The sequence below is a fragment of the Anomaloglossus baeobatrachus genome, chromosome 12 (assembly GCF_048569485.1).
Source record: "Anomaloglossus baeobatrachus isolate aAnoBae1 chromosome 12, aAnoBae1.hap1, whole genome shotgun sequence".
Classification (NCBI taxonomy): domain Eukaryota; kingdom Metazoa; phylum Chordata; class Amphibia; order Anura; family Aromobatidae; genus Anomaloglossus; species Anomaloglossus baeobatrachus.
In genome coordinates, this window is record NC_134364.1 from 70,082,612 (window position 1) to 70,106,461 (window position 23,850).

Consider the following 23,850-nt stretch of genomic DNA (forward strand, 5'->3'; position numbering starts at 1 on the left):
CAGGGTATGACTGCACCTCCTGCACACAGTTATGCCTCATCTATAGTTCTTTTTTGAGTCCAGGCCAATTTCAATTTTCCCTCAAAATTTTTTCCAAAAAATCTATCTACTCCCCAACAAGGACTCCAACTATCATAGATCATATTCGTCTTACATGAACCAAAGTTGACCCTGTGGGCCCCATAGTCTCCCGGTCCAGGGTGTGACTGCACCTCCTGCACACAGTTATGCCTCATCTATGGTTCTTTTTGAGTCCAGTCCATTTACAATTCTCCTCAAATTTTTTTTTTTTAAATCTATGTACTCTAACAAGGACCCCAAGTATCTAGGTCTTAATTTTGGTCTCATATGGGTTGAAGCGTCTTTTTGGGCCCCCTAGGGTCAGGGTGCGGCTTCATCTCCGGCGCCCTCTATGGTTACACCTCTGACTTTAGTCCCTTTTTAGTCCAGTCCAATATCTGATTTTAACTTTTCAGATCTGTAAAAATGTATGTATGTCTTTTTCCTAAATTTCAATGGACTCCCTTCCGGAATGATCTACATATATGTGACATTTTTGAGCCCGGTAAATCCATTAATTGATTACACGGAGGTCTGTTATCCGTTGGTGAAGTCCGCCACTCGCCTTCAAGTCGTGTTTACCACCATTACACACGGCGTTTGTTTGCCTAACGTCAATTTTGATTTAAATCAATTTAATTAACTAACAAAGCCGGTTGTTATGGTAACAATGGAACTAATTTGTCATGACAAATAGTCTGTGAAAACGGCCAGTTGCTTAGCAACAGCCAATGGGCCGAACAGTGACGATGATAAGTATGATCTTCCACAGATGTCGCGATCTGGTCTGGAATAAGGGGCTCATCTCAGGAGACCACCAGGACCATAAATCCTGAAATCACAGAATTCCTCTCTGACCGGAGGGTACTGTCTATGTCATTGACGTACAATGGGCATCTTTGGATCGCCCCTCTAAGTCTTCACCCTACATGTAGATATATCATCTACTCATACAAAATCTTCCACATATATATATATATATATATATTTTAATAATAATAATAATAATTTTATTCACTTATATAGCGCTATTAATTCCACAGCGCTTTACATATATATATATATATATATATATCATCTGCTGGATGAAAATGTCATAATGCGTGATAAAAAAATCTGATAAACTTGATGAGGCTGGTATACTGACTTTGAAAATACACATCCATATGGCTGTATAATCCTGTTTTGCTACGTTTTTCTGCCTAATATTAGTATTTTGTGCTTGGGTCATGCAGCCATTCTGACATGGATTTTCACAGTAAGTACAACAGCCTCATCAGCTCCAAAAAAAATCTATATAATAGCCTATATGGTATGTAATGTGAAAATACACTTTATATAATGCATAAATTAAGAAAGAAAGAGTCTTAAGATACATTAACAGCACCGACAGCTGGAGGCTTTATCACCGGATTATAAAATTATGCAAAAAATGCTTTCTGGTCAGTTTTTGTCAGACTCTTATAGAAAACTAATAACTAATAGGAGCGAATATCCTGGCACCAGTTAAGGTTTGTATACAGAATTCAGGGGCGTAACGACCGCGGTCGCAGAGGTCGCCACTGCGACCGGGCCCGCGGGGTTAAAGGGGCCCGGCAGCCGCTCTGCAGAGCTGGCTGCCGGGCCCCTATGTGTAGTGCCGCTGTGTAGTGGCCGACTGCGCGACCGTTAGGGGGCCGGCCTGTGATTCAGGGGGGCCCAGTGTCTGCAGGGGGCAGAGGGGCCCCTGACCTGGAGAGGCCACCAGGCGTTCCTGACCTGCTGCAGAGGAGATGTGCTCCTGCACGGCAGACGGAATCCATCCCTACCAGGACCTGCGATGACGTCACGCCCATGTGACTGTGTGGGAGGAGACACAGGATGCCGGGGAGAAAGCAGGAGAAGATACTTCGAACACATGAGTGGTAATGAGAAAAGAGGGGACATGAGGGGAGGGGCTGCAGGGTGAGTGCAGACTGCGACAGAAGCATGTGAAGGGGTGCAGAGTGTTTGAGAGGGGTAAGTTGGGGTACAGGCAGGGTGAGTTATGTGGGGCAGGGTGTGTGACATATGGGGGCAGGGGCGTAACTACCGCGGTCGCAGGGGTCGGAAGGAGAAGAGAGGTATTGTACTTGTTTTTTGTTGTTTTGCTGGCTCCATGAAACATAGAGGCCCTTGGGGGGGGGGGGCGGCTGGCTCCATGACACCTGGTGGGACTGGCTGCATGACACATGGAGGCCTGGGGGGGCTGGCTGCATAATACATGGAGGCCTGGGGGTGCTGGCTGCATTATACATGGAGGCCTGGGGGGCTGGCTGCATGACACATGGAGGCCTGGGGGGCTGGCTGCATGACACATGGAGGCCTGGGGGGCTGGCTGCATGACACATGGAGGCCTGGGGGGCTGGCTGCATGACACATGGAGGCCTGGGGGGCTGGCTGCATGACACATAGAGGCCCTTGGGGGGGGGGCGGCTGGCTCCATGACACCTAGTGGGACTGGCTGCATGACACATGGAGGCCTGGGGGGCTGGCTGCATGACACCTGGTGGGGCTGGCTGCATGACACATAGAGGCCTGGGGGTCTGGCTGCATGACACCTGGTGGGGCTGGCTGCATGACACATAGAGGCCTGTGGGGCTGGCTGCATGACACATGGAGGCCTGGGGGGCTGGCTGCATGACACCTGGTGGGGCTGGCTGCATGACACATGGAGGCCTGGTGGGGCTGGCTGCATGACACATAGAGGCCCTGGGGGGGCTGGCTGCATGACACCTGGTGGGGCTGGCTGCATGACACATAGAGGCCTGTGGGGCTGGCTGCATGACACCTGGTGGGGCTGGCTGCATGACACATGGAGGCCTGGGGGGCTGGCTGCATGACACATGGAGGCCTGTGGGGCTGGCTGCATGACACCTGGTGGGGCTGGGGGGCTGGGCTAGCAGCATGACACGTAGAGGCCCCGGGGCAAGCTGGCTGCATGACACGTGGAGGCCTGGGGGGCTGGCTGCATGATACATGGAGGCCTGGGGGTGCTGGCTGCATGATACATGGAGGTCTATGGGACTGCATAATAAACATGAAGGACACCTTATACATGGACTATAGGGGTGCATTATACATGGAGGAGTATGGGGCTGCATAATACAATATGATTCATGGGGCTGCATTATAATACATATAGGACTATGGGGGCTACATTATAATATATGGAGGACTATGGAGGCTAGTTTATACATGGTCTGTGGGGGTGCATTATAAAACATGGAGGACTATGTTGTGCAGTATAAAATATGGAGAACTATGGAAAATGTATTATAATACATGGAGGACTATGGAAGTGCATTCTAATATATGAACGGTTATGTGGGACCCTTTATACTATATGGAAGGCTATGTGGGGGCCATTATAGTATTTGGAGAACTATGTACGAGGGGGGACAAAGATACAAGTATGGGATGGGAATGTTTTGTGCTGAGGTGTGAAGGCTCTTTCCCTCAGCACCCAGCTTTCCCATGCTCTGCTATACATCTCTCAGCACCCAGCTTTCCCATGCTCTGATATGGGAAAGCTGGGTGCTGAGGGAAAGATGTGTGACAGAGCATGGGAAAGCTGGGTGCTGAGGGAAAGATGGAGATCAGATCATGGGAAAGCAGAGTGCTGTGGGTAAAAGCCAAGTGTCAGCATCATTATCCCGTACCCTAAGTGTCGGTGTACATGGAGGGGGGCCCTGGTCCAAATTTTGCACCAGGGCCCATCAAACTCTAGTTACGCCACTGATACAGATAGTGGATAATATACAGAAAAAACCTTTATAAATACATTATTATTATTTTGTATTGATTCTAAGCAACAATGTCTATTATACTTCAGAGCTGTATTCACAACTCTCCTGATCATCAATGGAAACAGCAGCACGTTTCTTGACAGAGAAAGTTTGTTTTTCTAAATTAAGTAATGTGTTAAAACTAAACAGAATAAAAGTCACAAAATTAAAGGACTTTGGAGAGAAAGTAGATTTACACTAAGAAGAGTGACACTTCTGGCAAAATAGTGAGTGCAGCTCTGGAGTATAATACAGGAGATAACTCAGGATCAGCAATGTATGTACACAGTGACCGCACCAGCAGAATAGTGAGTGCAGCTCTGGAGTGTAATACAGGAGGTAACTCAGGATCAGTACAGGATCAGTAATGTAATGTATGTACACAGTGACTGCACCAGCAGAATAGTGAGTGCAGCTCTGGAGTATAATACAGGAGATAACTCAGGATCACTACAGGATCAGTAATGTACTGTATGTACACAGTGACTGCACCAGCAGAATAGTGAGTGCAGCTCTGGAGTATAATACAGGAGGTAACTCAGGATCAGTAATGTAATGTTGTTATGTCTCGGTGGTGGATACTCTGGGCTGTGCACCGGACTCCTCCAGTGAGGCGACTCGGAGCTAACCCCTGTACAGGGACTGTCCGATCACCCCACCAGAGGGCCTAGATGCACGGTAGCCGGAGCACTAACGGTACAGGAACAGAGACTAGAATGACGATGTCTCCTGGTCCACGGAGCTCCTGGAGGTAGTCCAGATGACGAGGCTCAGGTCCAGGTGCCGGGAAGAGACGTCAGGCGGGAACCAGGTCCAGCTGAACAAGTGGGCAGGTCCACAGGTGAAGCCGAGGATTGGAGACGGGTTTAGGCTGGAGAAGATGGTGGGGTCACAGCCGACAGTCACCGAAGTACTTCCAGGCGAACCGTGGTCAGGACCGGGTTAGAGTGGCAGGACTGGCTCTGTGAAATACACAAGGTTAATAGAAGACTAGGCAAGAGGGGACCTGAACACCTAGCTTAATGAAACACGTTGAACAGGCACCGCCCACTTGGAAGGAAGGTGTTAATATAGCCTGTACCTGAATTTGGCAATATCCTGTTTCTGGAACTCTGGCCCTTCAATGACCGTGCGCCCTAATGCACATGCGCGAAGCCCGAGTGCCGGAGGCCAGAGCAGGAAGCGGTGCAGAGGATGCAGGAGAGCCCGACAGTGTGTCCTGGGTGGCACGGGAACGCTGGGAGCGGGGGACAGGGAGCATGGAGGACGCAGAGGAGGAAGAATGAGCTGTGTGGCCGGGGGCAGGAGGACCGGGGACCGGAGCGGTGAGTGAGGGACGGCGTCGAGACCCGGGGAGCGTGACAAATGTATGTACACAGTGACTGCACCAGGAGAATAGTGAGTGCAGCTCTGGAGTATAATACAGGAGGTAACTCAGGATCAGTAATGTAATGTATATACACAGTGACTGCACCAGCAGAATAGTGAGTGCAGCTCCGGAGTATAATACAGGAGGTAACTCAGTATCAGTACAGGATCAGTAATGTATGTACATATTAATGCAGAATAGTGAGTGCAGCTCTTACATTGTAGTAGGGATACACTTTGGATGCATTTCTACTACACAGACCAATCATACGTGCATGAATATATATGTAATCATCATCATTATTTAGTTTTTATTTAGGATATTGATCATTGCACAACAATCTCATTACGCAGCCGGTCATCCTGCCATCCGGTGATTGTGTCACACAGAAACAGAACTGTCTCTTCTTACTCTGCATCCTCTTCATTAAGTAGGAGCCGAGTCCATGAAGGAAAAAAAAAGTTTGTAACGAGGAAATGGAGCAGATGTAGAATGGCGGCTAATGGCGGCGTGCACATGCCAGTCAATGGCGTCAGTTTTACAGAATGACTTTAATCAGGAGATTCCCACTTTGAAGCGCGTCCTCTTTTGTTCTCGCAGTTAGGCAGCAGCTTTGCTCTTTCACAGATAGTGAGATTATTTAATAGAGCCATATGCCGGTGCGTCTAAAAACAAGGGCATTGATTTCAGCTAAACAGTCTCCTCCCTTCACTTTATTGCACGGCTCCTGGGAGAGCGGCACTAAGGACTGGAAATCGCCATTGTTATAGTGATGGTAATTGTAATGGATTCCACTGTAATTGGTGAGGACCAGGTTTCTCCATATGACATTAGGAATACAATAATTGAGGGGGCTCCCGGCTCAGGTGATTACCCCGGCTTTATGGCCACTAGGACATATGAACCCACCGTGCCATGGAGAAGGAAAAACTGCAATTAGGAAAACACATTAATTGACAATTCATTAGGCTTGATTCCATCTTGAACCTTAACCCCAATAAACACATGAAGCCACCAGACGCAAGACATGGAAGGGCCAAGGTGGAAGACGTTTTTTTTTCCCTATTGGTAATTGCCCCGCACCTACTAAATAAATCTATGGTTGATGACACTAAAAGGAAAGCTGTCAGGAGTCAAACAAGTGGTGCAGTGTTATAGGTCGTGTTATGACAATAAAAATGATACCTGTTGTGTAGTAATCCGACTGACCAATGCTGAGAAATCGAGCTTTGAAGTTATATGCAAATTAGTGGTCTCATAGGCCACTGCTGAGAAATCAAGCTCTGAAATCACATGCAAAATATTAGTCTGATAGGCCAGTGCTGAGAAATGGAGCCTTGAAATCACATGCAAAATGGGCAGAGCTGAGAAATCGAGCTGTGAAATCACATGCAAAATGGGCAGGGCTGAGAAATCGAGCTGTGAAATCACATGCAAAATGGGCAGGGCTGAGAAATCGAGCTTTTACGTCATATGCAAATTGCATAAATGGGATGGCGCTGGTGGAGGCGGTAGACGCGGTCAAGGGACATCTTCAATTCAATACGAATCGACACCTTGCATACAGAAATGCTATGATTAAAACGTGTAAAACTCACAAGGCTGTGGACGTGAAGCCATACCTCATGGAGACCTTCCTACAAGTCACTGGGTATGGTGGCTGTGTGGAGTGGCCTCCACGCTCACCTGACCTGACCCCATTGGACTTCTTTCTGTGAGGTCACATCAAACAGCAGGTGTATGCGACCCCTCCACCAACATTGCAGGACCTACGACGACGTATCACAGATGCTTGTGCAAACGTGTCCCCTACCATATTGCACAACGTGCAGCAAGATACAGTATGCTGTAAAAACAAAAAAACAAAAAAACAAAAAAGTGAGCCGGAGTATGAGATGCTATACATGGAACTTGTGAGACTATGTTCACACTGGCCATGAGACAAAGAGAAACCAAGGAAAAAATTGTGAAAACATACCCTGCTGTAACTAAATAAAAGCATAGTGCATATAAACACAGGGTACTTAGTAAACACTGTTTTTGATCAAAAAAAGCATAAAGCTATCCCACCAAACGTCAAGGTGTACCCAGTTGGGATAGTACCTACACTCTCTAATATTAAAACCTTACCATGGGTCTAAAATAGGCCTCAATGTGGCTAAGGGCTGAGAGCGACCGGGTCCCAACAGGACACACACAGTCAGGGGGATTCACAGCCATACAAGTGGTAAGGTTGTCCAGACAGGAATATTTTTTTTTTTTTTTAAATAAACGATCAGGTTAAAATTTCATAAAGCTGTGTTCCAGTACCAGACACAACCCATAGACAGGTGTGAGATTGTTTCTAGAAGGAACCATCCACAATTTTCATTCCAAAGTTCTCGTTCATATCTAATACTGTATGTCACAATGACTATGGGATAGAAAGGAACCGGGGCTCCTAAGCTGTCCCTCAGCTAGGGGGCCCTATGCTATCCCTAATATCAGGGATACTCCTGATGGTGGAGAGGCCTGAGTCTCCTTTCTAGCCCTGCTCCTGACCAGTCCTGATCGGATTTCCCCTCCCATTGAGAGGGATGGGACAGGAGTGTAATGAAACCCACAGATAAATACAGACAAGGGAAAACCAAAACTCTGTCACACATACACAAAGGTAATATCTATAAGAAGTTCAGGAGGAAAACAAAAATCAAGAGCAGGAAGGTAGTACAAAACAATAGGGGTAAACAACACAACTGCTTCAAGCAAATGAGCACAACTTTCACCAGAGAGAGTCTGGGACACCACACCTCACAGACCAACACAGAATAAACTATAGCTGGCATGGGTGGAAGATTTCAACATGCATAAATAGGAGGAGAGCAGATGTGATAGGTCTCTTCACAACATATGATTAAAGGAGTAAGCAAACCAGCAGAGAATAACTCTTGTAGCCTGTCTATGACTCAGCATCCAGGGCAGGATGGGGCAGGAGTGTGATGAAACCCACAGATAAAGACAGACAAGGGAAAACCAAAACTCTATCACACAGCATGCACACGCAGAGGGGTTCAGGAGTAAAAACAAGGTGAGGAAGGAAGCTACAAAACAAACAGGGGCTAAACTCCACAATCACACCGAGGAAATAGCACAGCTTTCACCAGTAAGTCTGGGACACAACACCTCACAGAGCAACAAAGAGTAAACTATAGCTGGCATAGGGGGAAGGTTTCAACTAGCATAAAATAGGAGGGGAGCAGATGTGATAGGCCTCCCCACAACATGTGACCAAAGCAGCAAACTCACCATCAGAGATTAATATATATATATATTACCACTAGCATTACTGTATATGTTTGCTTCATGAACTTTCGAAAAAGTAGTGCATCATTTATTCAAAAACATATTTTTTTTTTCCCAGGGCCGGTCTGAAGAGTGGGATTCCGATTTTTATGAAAGTTATCCATCAAACGTCAAGGGTAATAATCAATTATCTGTCAAAATGAACCGATAAAAGCTTTCAGTAATAATTTCACAGGGAAGAAAAAATTGTGTTGAATCCGGTAATACGCGGCCCTAATATCAAACAAATTCATAAAGGCTCGAGAGCACCGTACACCTCGGAGGCATAACACAACACAATTTCTCATCCTGAAAATACAAGATAATTCCTTTTATATGGGGAAAAAAAAGATAAAGAGGAAAAGCAGAGGAAGGATTAAAAAAAAAATAAAAATAAAACATAAAGAAGATAAAAAATAAACATAAAGAAGATAAAAAAAATAAACATAAAAGTGATAGAAAAAAATAAACAAAGATTTCAAAATTAGAAAAATAACATGAAAAAATGCTATACGTGTACAGTTCTTCAGCAGGTGAGTCTTAACAATCATCGCGACGAGCAGCATTACAAAACATTACAGTGATTTCTCTCGCATCATGCAAATCGCTGCATAATGCCGTCTCCTTGCGGAATGTTAAATTGAATCAGCATTCTAATGGTACATGCCTGTGATGAGCTGGAAAATAAATATGCAGAAAAGCTCTAAAAAAAAAAAATCAAAAAAAATCCAGCAATCAAGAGGACCCAGCGTCGTCGCACGGCCTATAAATCTTTGTCTGTTTCAATCGTGGAGCTTGGTGAATCAGTGTAAAATTCGAGCGGGGATGTCATCAATTTTGGTTAACCTCTCTATTCTTCTTCGTGTTGGTAGTTGAGTGATGGATTGGTTTTGTCACTTGTGTTCGGGTTCACAGTATGTTAACATGGAAGGTTGCAGGCAGGTTATGAGAAGGGGTTATTACCATCCTAGGGATGACCCAGTACCGGGAGTCACTATCTCGCTCATATCATAATACCTTGCTGCCTGCAGACTACAAAGGAACCTGCTGCAGGCGGACGACATGCAAGGGCGGGATGCAAGTAACGAGCGCAAATCCTCACTGGTAACTGGAAAAGTGGGAGATCCCTTCTGTCCCAGAGCCCCAATATTACCAGAACTGTGAAGATTTTTTACTAATATTATATATATAGCTCTGGCAAAATTTAAGAGACCACTGCAAAGTTGTCAGTTTTTCTGATTTTTCTCTTTATATTTTTGAATAAAATGTAAATTGTTCTTTTATTCTATAAACTATTATTATTATTATTATTATTATTATTATAGCGCCATCAATTCCATGGCGCTTTACATGTGAAAGGGGTATACATAATAGGGACAAGTACAATACTCATAAACAATACAAGACACAGACAGGTACAGGAGGATAGAGGTCCCTGCCCGCGAGGGCTCACAGTCTACAGGGGATAGGTGAGGATACAGTAGGTGAGGGTAGAGCTGATTGTGCGGCGTTATATCAGACTGAGGGTTACAGCAGGTTGTAGGCTTGTTGTAAGAGGTGGGTCTTCAGGTTCCTTTTGAAGCTTGTCAAGGTAGGCGAGAGTCTGATGTGTTGAGGCAGAGCATTCCAGAGTATGGGGGAGGCACGAGCAAAATCTTGGATGCGATGGTGGGAAGAGGAGATAAGAGAGGAGTAGAGAAGGAGATCTTGTGAGGATCGAAGGTTACGTTCAGGTAAGTACCGGGAGACTAGGTCACAGATGTAGGGAGGAGACAGGTTCTGCATGGCTTTGTAGGTCATGGCTAATGTTTTGAACTGGAGTCGTTGGGCGACTGGAAGCCAGTGAAGGGATTGGCAGAGAGGAGAGGTTGGGGAGTAGCGAGGGGAGAGGTGGATTAACCGGGCAGCATAGTTTAGAATAGATTGTAGGGGTGCGAGACTGTTAGAAGGGAGGCCACAGAGCAGGAGGTTGCAACGTTTCTGAATTTACAAGCAAGAAATTTAGTATTTATTTTCTGAAAATGGGAAATGGTCAAAATAACAAAACAATGCACAGTGCTTTCATACCTCAAATAATGCAAATAAAACAAGTTCATAATCATTTAGAAACAACAATACTAATAATGTTTTACCTCAGGAGGGGTTCAGAAATCAATATTTTGTGGAATAACCATGATTTTTAATCACAGCTTTCATGCGTCTTGCCATGCTTTCACACTGCTTTTGGGTGACCTTATGCCACTCCTGGTGAAAAAATGGCAGCAGTTCTTTGCTTGATGGCTTGAACATCCATCTTCCTCTTGATTACATTCCAGAAGTTTTCTATGGTGTTCAGGTCTGGAGATTGGGCTGGTCATGACGAGGTTTTGATGTTGTAGTCCTTCATCCACACATTGATTGACCTAGCTGTGTGACATGGCGCATTGTCCTGCTGGAAAAAACAGTCCTCAGAGTTGGGGAACATTGCCTGAGCAGAAGGAAGCAACTGTTTTTCCAGGATCACCTTGTATGCAGCTTGATTAATTCGTCCTTCACAAAGTTTAATCTGCCCAATTCCAGCCTTGCTGAAGCATCCTCAGATCATCACCGATCCTCCACCAAATTTATAACCATAATTACATATAATATTTGTCACGCTCCCGATGCCTCAGCACCGCTCCTTACCCACTGACCCGGTCGCGCAATCCCGGCACCGCTCCGTGACCACTGATCCTGTCCACGTGTCCACCAGTCACGGCTACCACCCCCGTTCGTGCTCTCCTGTGTTCTGTTCCTGGTCTCAGGAGTCTGACTCTGACTAATGCCTCTGTATAGGACCAGGCCGCGCCCACTCTCCTGGTCTTATAGGCCCAACACACCTGAAGCAGGAAATGACGTAGGGCTGTGCTGGGTATATAAGACTTGCCTTTCCATGTGGGCGGGGTCTGATCAACGTGTCTTGAAGCCTTGTCTTGTGAGCTAGGTGCTCAGGTCCCCTGGTGCCGTGTCCTGTAGACTTCTTGTCTTTGTCATTCCGCTGAAGAAGCCCCTCTGGTTCGCCTCCGTAGATGGCAAACTGCTCTACGAGCCTGTCCGGTATACCACCGAGCCCGTGAACCTCCAGGTTGGCGCTTCGCATACAGAGACCATCGCCTTCTATGTCATCCCAAGAATGGCTCCTGAGCTCCTGCTGGGTCTGCCCTGGCTTCAACTCCATGACCCTGCCATTAGTTGGCGCTCTGGCGCTATTACTCGCTGGGGGCCCTTGTGTCATGACCACTGCCTATGGGCCCGTTCCTCGGCCCCTGTCACCTGAACCTGTTCTGCCGCAGGAAGAGGTGACGACGCAGTCCAGTGCCGTACCACAACTCCTGTCACTTGTGCCTGTGGTGCCACCGGAACCAGAAGAGACGACGCACTCCAGCGTCGTTCCACCGTCCCTGACAATTGAGACTTTGATGCCACCGACTACTGAGGATGAGACACTGTCCTGTACCCGGTCCGAGACGCCCGATCCGGTCGTCCACGACCCCAGTCCTGCTTCTGTCTGTCCCCCGCTTCCCGTTGCCCCCGTTGCCACAGCTGGTAGATCTTCGGCTAAGCGTCGTGCGGCCAAGAAGGCGGTACGGGGTCAGCGGTCCTTCCCCGCCTTTTGCGTTGGGTCCTGGTCCGGTGACTCGATCCGGGGTGCCCCTGGGGTACTGTGCACGGAGAGGGGGCATAGAGGGGGGGGTACTGTCACTTTCCCGATGCCTCAGCACCGCTCCTTATCCACTGACCCGGTCGCACCATCCCGGCACCGCTCCATGACCACTGATCCTGTCCACGTGTCCACCGGTCACGGCTACCACCCCCGTTCGTGCTCTCCTGTGTTCTGTTCCTGGTCTCAGGAGTCTGACTCTGACTAATGCCTCTGTATAGGACCAGGCCGCGCCCACTCTCCTGGTCTTATAGGCCCAGCACACCTGAAGCAGGAAATGACGTAGGGCTGTGCTGGGTATATAAGACTTGCCTTTCCATGTGGGCGGGGCCTGATCAACGTGTCTTGAAGCCTTGTCTTGTGAGCTAGGTGCTCAGGTCCCCAGGTGCCGTGTCCTGTAGACTTCTTGTCTTTGGTACCTGTGCCTGTTTCCTTCACTGTCCTAAAGAACTCTGTGACCCTGGTGACCTGGTTATACCTGTTTCTGCCACGCCAGTGCTTCGGCTGCCGTGTACCCTGCCCTCCGGTGGGGTGCTCGGTCCAGTGGATCCACCTCCTGGGCCTACCAGTCCTCCCGGCCCTGAGAATATTGTTTTAATAGATATTTAGAAATGATCTTACTCCACCCAATAATTTGAAATCTAATAAAATATGTTTTTTAAATAAATTTCCACTTTTAACATAAATAAATATAAACATTATAGGCCTCACCAATTGCTAAATTTGGATTAGATGAGGCAGGTGTATTTATTGTGAAAATACATGTCAGAGTTACTCAATAATCTTTTTTGAACGTTTGATCTCTGTCCCTTCCCACCTAACCTGATTGACAGCTCAGTAGTGTCCCTATCCCCTGCCGCTGCTGAGTCTCATCCCACTTAGCTTGATTGACAGTTCCTCAGTGTCCCTCCTCTCTGCCACCACTGAATGTCTGCCAGCATCACCTGATTGACAGCTCCTTATTGCCCCTCCCTCTCGCCACTACTGAGTCCTCTACCACCTAGCCTCATTGGCAACTCCTTAGTGTCCTACCTCCCAGCTGCCACTGAGTCCTCTCCTACCTAGGCTGATTGGTAGCTCCTCAGTGTTCCTCCTCTCTTCCACTGCTGAATCTCTGTCTTCATTGCCTGATTGACAGCTCCTTAGTGTCCTTCCCTCCTGCTGCTCCTGAGTCCCTTCCTATCTAGCCGGTTTGATAGCTTCTCAGTGTCCCTTCTCCTTCCCACTAATGAATCTCTGTCTGCGTAGCCTGATTGACAGCTCCTTAGTGTCCTTCCCTCTTGTTGCTGCTGAGTCCTCTCCCACCTGGGCTGATTTATAGCTCCTTAGTGTTTCTCCCTCCTTTTGCTGCTGAGTCCCCTCTTACCTAGCCTGATTGATAGCTCCTCAGTGCCCCTCCTCCCTGCCTCTGCTGAATCTCTGTCTGCATAGCCTAATTGACAGCGCCTTAGTGTCCCTCCCTCTTATTGCTGCTTGAGTCACTTTGAATCTAGCCTGATTAATAGCTCCTTAATGTCCCTTGCTCCTATTGCCACTGATTCCCCTCCTACCTAGGCTGATTGCTAGCTCCTCAGTGTCCCTCCTCCCTGCCACTGTGGAAACTTTGTCCACTTAGCCTGATTGACAGCTCCTTACTATACCTCCCTCTTGTTGCTGCTGAGTTGCGTTGCACCTAGCCTGATTGATAGATCCTCAGTGTCCCTCCTCCCTGTTCAGATTTCATACTGCTCAGTACGAGCTGCAGTTGGGTAGGTGGAGACTGAATATGCTTGAACTAATAATCTCTTTCGTCTCTCACCTTGACTCATAAAATGCTCTTCAGTATTATACATCCATTCTGACACTGATTTTCAATGTATGTATGCACAACAGTCTGGTCAGGTCAGAGAGATCCATTTATTGGTGTGTGCATTTGTTTTTTGAAATTTGATGATCGATCTGATTTAAGGAAAGAAACAGCAAGTGAAGAGGCACGGGTGGCCCTGGGCAGGTATACATCTCGTTACGATAAGGATGGGTGGCAAAACATCTACGCGATACTGGTTCAATCAGGGACATGTCCTACTTAGTCTTCTCCCTTCTACTCTAAAAAGGGAAAACTTATTTCATGGTGGGAAATCCTTTATGGTTCAATCATCAAATCAACTAAAAGCAGAAATGGATCCTTCATGGCAAGGTATTACTTGGAAGAAAGATGTCCAGGTATAAAAAGTTTCTAGGTGACACCACCTACCCCTAAGGACTTGAGAGACGAATACTTGGTGTCTGTTTGCCCTCATATTCTTTCCATGTTCCATGGGATGATAAGGAATAAGGTCAACTTAGGGTGGGTTCCCTCTTTCAATTGGCCAATAGCAGACGCATGGGCTTCCTCTTTGGTCCATCCTTATTGTATGGTCATCTTTACCAACATAACATGGACTTTATAGCAGAATATAAGAAATAGTTTTATATAATCATCTCTTTAAAGTACATTAACCAACTTTTTGAAATTTCCAAGATATTCCAAAGACTTCTAAAGGCAAAAACCTTTGGTAAGCCATGACGATGCTCCTGGACTTTGCCACTTACCCCAAATTGTTCAGAGTAGAGTTGGCATGACCCAGTCTCTCAGCTAAATCAGTCATCTGTGACCACAAGCCTTGAGAACATAAAGGGTTTTTCAGACTATTAAGAAGCCTAGAGAATGACCTCCTACCCAACATCATTTCCAGCTCTTCTTCTGATTAACCGGCTTGGCATGATGGCACATGTCCATAACTCCAAAGCAATGATATCGCGTCAGGCTGGCTAATCAAACAACAGTCGCGGATGACATAGAATAGGAGTTGATTCTTAGGGTTCTTGTCCAGCCACCATGGAATACTGACATGGCCGATGAACTAGGTCTTGCAAATCGATTGGGTTATTCAGGCTATTAAGAGACCTTGAGAATGGCCTCCAACCTGATATCATTCCCAGCTCTCTTTTTGATTAATCGGCCTGGCATGATGTCACATGTGCATCACTCCAAAGCAATGATGCTGCGCCAGGTCAGCTAATTAAAAGAGTCGAGGATGCCATAGTTTAGGAGGCGGTTTTTAGCGTCCTTGTCCAGCCACCACAGAATACTGACATGGCTGATGAACCAGATCTTGAGAATCGATTAGGTTATTCAGGCTATTAAGAAGCCTTGAGAATGGAATCCTAACCCACATCATTCCCAGGCTGGCTAATCAAAAGAATAGCCATGGATGCCATCAGATAGAAGGTGGTTTTTATGGTTCTTGTCCAGCCACCACTGAATACTGACATACGCGATGAACCAAGTCTTGCAAATCGATTGGGTTATTCAGGCTATTAAGAAGCCTTGAGAATGGCCTCCTACCTGACATCATTCCCAGCTCTCTTTTTGATTAACCGGCTTGGCATGGTGGCACATGTCCATCACGCCAAAACAATGATGTTGCGCCAGGTCAGCTAATTAAAAGAGTCGAGGATGCCATAGTTTAGGAGGCGGTTTTTAGCGTCCTTGTCCAGCCACCACAGAATACTGACATGGCTGATAACCAGATCTTGAGAATCGATTAGGTTATTCAGGCTATTAAGAAGCCTTGAGAATGGCCTCCTAACCCACATCATTCCCGGCTCTGGCAAGATGGCACATGGGCATCCCTCCAAAAAAGTGTTGTTGAGCTAGGTCGGCTAATTGAAAATAGTTCCATGGATGCCATCGAATAGGAGACAGTTTTATGGATTCATGTCCAGTGACCACGAAATACTAACATAGCCAATGAACCAGGTCTTGCGAATCAATTGGGTTATTTAGATTATTAAGAAACCTTGAGAATGGCCTTCTACCTCACATCATTCTTGGCTCTTTTTTTGATTAACTAGCTTGGCATTATGGCACATCTGTATCACTCCAAAACGCTGCGCCAGGTTGGCTAATTAAAAGGAAAGTCGCGGATGCCTTAGAATAGGATACTTTTAGGGTTCTTGTCCGGCCAACATGGAATACTGACATGGCTGATGAACCGAGTGGACACTAGTTCTCATTCAGATTGCAAATGACAACCCCACTGGGCACTATAATCGTAATCATTAGGATGGAGTTCTTATCACCCCCACGGCCCAAAAAGCAGAGGATCATCTAAGTAAAATATTAGAAGACTACAAATAAGAGGGGACTTTTGTCATGTTGTTTTTGTTTGTTTTTGTGCTTTTTTTTGGGGGGGCGGGAGGTTCTAGCTCAGAATGTAAATGACAACGCCAATGGGCACTGTAATCCTAATCAGTAGAATGGAGTCCTTATCTCCCACATGGACCAAAAAGCCGAGGATCATCTAAGTGATATATTAGAAGACCACAAATAAGAGGGGTCTTTTGTCAAGTTTTTTGTTTTTAGGGGGGGTAACACTAATACTATTAATCAGTTTTTTATATACATTGTTACATTTCCTATTACTGAAGTATCGTAGTCACTTAGCTGACTGCGAAAGGGGGCACAAAGTAATTCAATTTATTCCATTTCTAGTCAACTAGCGAGCACGAGCGAGGCCTCAGAATGCGTGAGACACCCAGTTACCGCTAAAAAATTTATTTTTTTTTTAATTTACATGTTCACTAAGCGACTCTAATAGAATTGGCAATGCCCTTGTATTATTCTCCAAAGCTGCCATAAATATGGATTTCATTGTGAGAATCCATTAATAATCTGTTTTTAACAATTTCCTCTCAGAAGAGACAGCTGCGTGACACCGGCGAAGCCCATCAGTAAATGGCGTTTTGAAAAATTGGTTAAAGTGGCTGCACAATCTCTCGCCGTATTAAGTGGGTACGCGCCTTACAGGTCAGAATCCAGGCAGAAGCTGCTCACACCACTCAGAAAGTGTTGAGGTAAAGAATGGAAATAGTGTGAATAACTAATTAATATGGTCGACGGCAGAAAATTGGATCTGGCCACATGGGAATATACATTTGGGGCCTTGTTATCAGAGGGTTTAGTAGAGTCATTGCAAATGTTGTTGACAGGTTTACAAACAAAGCGATGGAGATGGAGATAGACCTGCGTGGTCTATTATGACGATGGGTCTAATCATTGCTTATGGGTTCGAATATTGATAAAGTTGACTGTATGGTGGTCTTCTACCCTTCAAACCAACAACCGGTCGTCAATAAATGTAGATTCGGAAGACTAATTTGATAGTTATTTACATTTCGATGACCATCTGATTCCAAAATTAATAATCTCTCATTCAAAATTCGAATTCACCAACTTTGCCGAATTTTCTAAGGAAATATTATTTACAACAAAAGTGACAGACACTTTGCCTCTCTAATGATTTTGTGTCACTATCAGCTATATCTTGTAATGGAGGGGGAATAGGATGGTACAGGGCTCCTAGGCTGACCTTACAACTAGGGACCCTGCGCTGCCCCTTATCCCGACGGTAGACTTAATGGTAGTCAGGATCGAGCCTCCAATGTGGCCCTGTCTCTTGTCCAGGCCCTAACCACTATGTCCCCACCACCCAGGGGATTGCCCCGGACGGAGCTTAACAACCCCATAACACAGAACAACAGACGGGGGTAACAAAAACTCATTCACACCAAACATTCTGAACCAGGGGATAGTAGAAGGTGTACAAGTAAGAGTATAAATAAAAGGAGGTAGTAGAAACAACTTACAACAATCACAGTAGATCGCAGCAGTAGTAACCACACATCCTCTTTGTTCCCTGGCTAGCTCCTAACTGAATAGAATAACCAGCAACAAGTCCAGGAGGCAAAGGGCTTATATCCAGGCCAGAAGAGATTAACTGCTGCCAGCTCAACAGGTCTGCTGAAATTGCATTAACCTCACGAGTGTGTACCGCCCTGAGAGGGGCCCGGCCGCTTCCTCCGCTTGCTCGGGCCGAGCCGCTCGAGGTCTGGGCTTGGGTTTGTCGGTGGCACGAGCGCCTCCGGACCAGGGGCCACGTCACTCTTGTTAAGGGGAAGTAGGCGGTGGGAGGATGGTGGTCGGGTAACGGGCTGTGACGCCACCCACGGGTCGTGGTGACGGGGGAAGCACCACCGCTGCGGCTGAAGTGATGGTGGGCTCGTCCGGGATCGGTGTTGCGGCCGCAGCCGAGATGTTAGCCCCTCCGTGGGTAGGGGCGGTGTGTCCCGCGGCCCGGTGGGGGACTGTAGGAGTTGGTGGTTGTTGTAGTCGGGGTGCAGGGCGCCGTGCCGCGGTGTAGTGTGTCGTGCCCGGATGGCACTGGTGTACTCACGATTAATGCACACTGAGTCACTGGTAAACCAAAGTTCGGTAGTGGTCGGTCCCCGCGGCCAGCTGCTGTTGTTTCCTGTGGGGTTGATGGTGGCCCCTTTTCCCGTGCACCTCTGTGTGTTTTTGCTTCGGCCCCCCCTGCCTGAGCAGTGGGAGCCCGCTCCCCGGCGTTGAGCTGCCGGAGGAGCCCTCGATTGCCCACAGGCGCTGGCCCGTCGGGTGTTTGGCCCTTGGTGGTGGCGCTCACCCGGTCTCGGTGGGCTTTTGCCTTCTTTCGGAACTTTGGTTGTGGATGAACCCCTGAGGTCCGGCCAGCAATCAGTCAATTTGCCTATACTCAGTGGCTTCTAAGCTAGGACGGGGTTTGAGTACCCTTCTTCTGTTTGGTGCTCCGGTACACGTTTGGCTCCCCGGTTCGGGACCGGCGGGCTCCAACCCAAGCCCGGTCCGTACGGTTCTGCCGGTTGCTGTAACGGTACTCCTGCAGACGGCCACCACCGCCTGCCTGACGTTTTCCAAGGGGCCCAGGCTCCTACCCGGGTCCCTGACAGTCTCCCTCCACTTTCACCTCCTGTCACTGTCAACTCTAAACTTTGTCTACTTGAACTTCCTGCCCCAGGACAGTAGTCTCCTCGGTGGGCGTTTCTTTCCGCCTGACTCCGCCCACCTGGTGTGCTCCACTTGCCCTGGGGGAGGCATCAGGTCTCCCTATCGGGTGACGTGTGTGACCTCACAGGGGATGGGGGTGTGTGTGTATGTGGCTGGTGTTATTACCTGTGACCCTTGGGGTCCAGGGCGTCACAAGTGCCTAAAGGAAAAAAAAATGTTTAAAGTGCATGGTTTCGATGGTAAGGTGAGAGCTAGCCCTGAGCCTGTCTCTATACACGTGACACATCTGTATTATTCTTTTATTATTATTTGTTGATATCCTTTTGTCTACATTCCCGTCTGTCTCCCTTCACCTGTGTTGGATTATTTTAGTGGTGATGTCTAATGCACTCACTGGCCTTGGTACTATTCAGGGTAAGTGAGGGGACAGTAAGGGACTAGGCATGTAACGGCGGTGGGGGGAAGGACCCACTTAGGAATGTTAGCAAATTTAGGGTGCAGACACAGCTTAGTGTCAAGTGTGACTTGTCTCCCCTTTCCCTACCATAAGGGCCTTTACTCCCTTTCCATCCCATTGTAATCTTTTTTTTGCCATGTGCTGGACATCTCCTAATCCGTGTGTGACAACATGGTTTGAATTTGCGAATGTATTCCTTCTAGAGAAGGAGAAACCTCCTCTTAAATTTGAACTAAGAGTTCATCCAATGTCATTTGAGATACCCACCACAGCAAAACAAAATCGAAATCCTTACAGTCTAAAACAGATCTGATGACCACAATGCCATAATTGCCACTAGGAATTGAAAGTCCAGTGCCTATGGCAGCAATCTGCAGGAAGACGGCAGGAGCAAACATAAAAAAAAAAATCCCCAAAACGTTCCTGTCTCCCACAAGACTTCCTATTAAATGTTGCACATTTTGGGAAGAGAGGGGGAGCTTGTCAGTCTAAGTTGGTACTAGAGATCTATGAGCGGGTAGTGTCCATATATATGGTGAGATTAGACCTACAATGTCACATTCTTGGTCTAAAGCCAGCTTTACACCTTACAATTAGGTGTGCGATCTCGTATGCGATGTGACACGCCCAGGTTGCATATGCGATTGAATGAGATTGAACGTTGGTCGTTCATTTGCTGTCACACGTGCGTTAGTAGTCTATGTTAAATTGATCAATTTTGTGTGCGATCCTTTAGATCATGTGTTCTGTGACGTATGCATTGGACACCCTTTTTTTTTTTATTTATTGACTTGCCAAGCGTGTGTAATGTGTAGGGATGCGTTTTTACTATGTCATCTGCCATTCAGCTCTGCTACATGGCCGCTAACAGCAGACACAGACAGCCATGTAGCAGAGCTGAATGGCAGATGACAGCAGACACAGACAGCCATGTAGCAGAGCTGAATGGCAGATGACAGCAGACACAGACAGAGCCGCACTGTCAGAATGAACTCGGGTGAACCTCACCCGACTTCACGGTCATGCTGCGGCTCTGTCTGTGTCGCGCCCTGATTAGCGGTCACCTGTGAAGGATTCACCGGTGACCGCTAAACTCCTGAGTAAGTGAATTGAGCAGCCCTCTCTCTCATACTCACCGATCCCCGATCCCCGGCTCTGCACGGCATTCACACTGCTCCGGCGGCTTTTACTGTTTTGAAAAAGCCGGCCGCCCATTAAACAATCTCGTATTCCCTACTTTACCCGCCCACCGGCGCCTATGATTGGTTACAGTGAGACACGCCCCCACGCTGAGTGACAGGTGTCACACTGCACCCAATCACAGCAGCCGGTGGGCGTGTCTATACTGTGTAGTGAAATAAATAATTAAATAATTAAAAAAAACAGCGTGCGGTCCCGCCCAATTTTAAAACCAGCCAGATAAAGCCATACGGCTGAAGGCTGGTATTCTCAGGATGGGGAGCTCCACGTTATGGGGAGCCCCCCAGCCTAACAATATCAGCCAACAGCCGCCCAGAATTGCCGCATACATTATATGCGACAGTTCTGGGACTGTACCCGGCTCTTCCCGATTTGCCCTGGTGCGTTGGCAAATCGGGGTAATAAGGAGTTATTGGCAGCCCATAGCTGCCAATAAGTCCTAGATTAATCATGTCAGGCGTCTATGAGACACCCTCCATGATTAATCTGTAAATTACAGTAAATAAACACACACACCCGAAAAATCCTTTATTAGAAATAAAAAACACAAACATATACCCTGGTTCACCACTTTAATCAGCCCGAAAAAGCCCTCCATGTCCGGCGTAATCCAGGATGCTCCAGCGTCGCGTCCAGCTGTGCTGCATGAAGGTGACAGGAGCTGCAGAATACACCGCCGCTCCGGTCACCTCCACACAGCAAATGAAGACAGCCGCGCGATCAGCTGAGCTGTCACTGAGGTTACCCGCTGTCACTGTATCCAGCGGTGGATGCAGCGGTGGCCGCGGGTAACCTCAGTGACCGCTCAGCTGATCGCGCTACTCACCGCTGCTCCTCTCACCTCCACGCAGCAACTGAGGTGAGTAGCGCGATCAGCTGAGCTGTCACTGAGGTTACCCGCGGCCACCGCTGCATCCACCGCTGGATCCAGTGACAGCGGGTAACCTCAGTGACAGCAGCTGATCGCGCGGCTGTCTTCATTTGCTGTGTGGAGGTGACCGGAGCGGCTGTGTCTGCTGCAGCTCCGGTCACCTCCATGCAGCAGCACTGGATGCGACGCTGGACCATCCTGGATTACGCCGGACAAGGAGGGCTTTTTGGGGCTGATTAAAGTGGTGAACCAGGGTATATGTTTGTGTTTTTTATTTCTAATAAAGGATTTTTCGTGTGTGTGTGTTTATTTACTGTAATTTACAGATTAATCATGGAGGGTGTCTCATAGACGCCTGACATGATTAATCTAGGACTTATTGGCAGCTATGGGCTGCCAATAACTCCTTATTACCCCGATTTGCCAACGCACCAGGGCAAATCGGGAAGAGCCGGGTACAGTCCCAGAACTGCCGCATATAATGTATGCGGCAATTCTGGGCGGCTGTTGGCTGATATTGTTAGGCTGGGGGGCTCCCCATAACGTGGAGCTCCCCATCCTGAGAATACCAGCCTTCAGCCGTATGGCTTTATCTGGCTGGTTTTAAAATTGGGGGGGACCGCACGCCGTTTTTTTTAATTATTTATTTCACTGCACAGAATAGACACGCCCACTGGCTGCTGTGATTGGGTGCAGTGTGACACCTGTCACTCAGCGTGGGTGCGTGTCTCACTGTAACCAATCATAGGCGCCGGTGGGCGGGGAAAGCAGTGAATACGAGATTGTTTAATGGGCGGCCGGCTTTTTCAAAACAGTAAAAGCCGCCGGAGCAGTGTGAATGCCGTGCAGAGCCGGGGATCGGGGATCGGTGAGTATATGAGAGAGGGGGATAGACTGACATGGACAGAGAGTGAGGGACAGAGATAGTGACCGACTGACAGAGATTAGTGCATGACAGACATTGTGAGGCGCTTCAGAATGCAGCTTTTCAGCTGCGCTCTGAAGCGGACCTTTTGTAAGCTGCGGTGCAGAGCGCACACCTGCGCACATAGCCTCAGACATCAAAATCGTATGAGGGATGTCACACGTTACAATTCACTAGGTTCGTGCAAGAAAACGTCCAATGTATGAGGAATAAACGACGTGTATGCGATCACCGTATTTTAGTTCAATCTTGATTGCACGTAGGTGTCACACGCAAATACGTCACGAACGATGCAGGATGTGCATCACTTACAACTTGACCCCGACGACGGATTGAAAGATTTATTGAAGCGTGTAAAGCAGGCATTAGAATCATGGTTTTCCCATCTGGTCAACGGTTCTATAGGAACAAACTAAGATTGTTTGACCATGGATTGACTTATGACCATGAGGTTTTATGGTGACCTAGGGTTGTATAATGACCTAGAGTTTTATGGCGACCTAGAGTTGTATGGTGATATAGGGTTATATGTTGACCTAGGGTTGTATGGTGACCCAGGGTTCTATGGTGACCTAAGGTTGTATGGTGACTTAGGGCTCTATGGTGACCTAGGGTTGTATAATGACCTAGAGTTTTATGGCAACCTAGGGTTGTATGGTGATATAAGGTTAAATGGTGACCTAGGGTTGTATGGTGACCTAGGGTTCTATGGTGACCTAGGGTTGTTTGGTGACCTAGGGCTCTATGGTGACCTAGGGTTGGATGGTGACCTAGAGTTCTATGGTTACCTAGGGTTGTATGGTGACCTAGGGTGATATGGTGACCTAGGCTTGTATGGTGACCTAGGGTGATATGGTGACCTAGGGTTGTATGGTGGTATAGGGTTCTATGGTGACCTAGCAGACCTAGAGTTGTATGGTGACCTAGGCTTCTATGGTGACCTAGGGTTGTATGGTGACCTAGGGCTCTATAGTGACCTAGGGTTGTATGGTTACCTAGGGCTCTATGGTTACCTAGGGTTGTATGGTGACCTAGGGTTGTCTGGTGACCTAGGGTTCTATGGTGACCTACATTTGGTTTAGTAGATGCTGATGTATCTCGGCAATGTAAACAATCAGGTCTATGAGACCAAGACTTCTTATGCTCAGATACAAAATTCACTCTGTAATGTAAACATGCTGGATTTGCATTTTCCAAGGGTCATCACTGGCGTTAAAATGTGTGATCTGCGCTAATTAGCTCAAATCTCCTTCCATCCTGATGTTTAAGCCTTCGCTTCTCCACGTCAGGGCCTTAA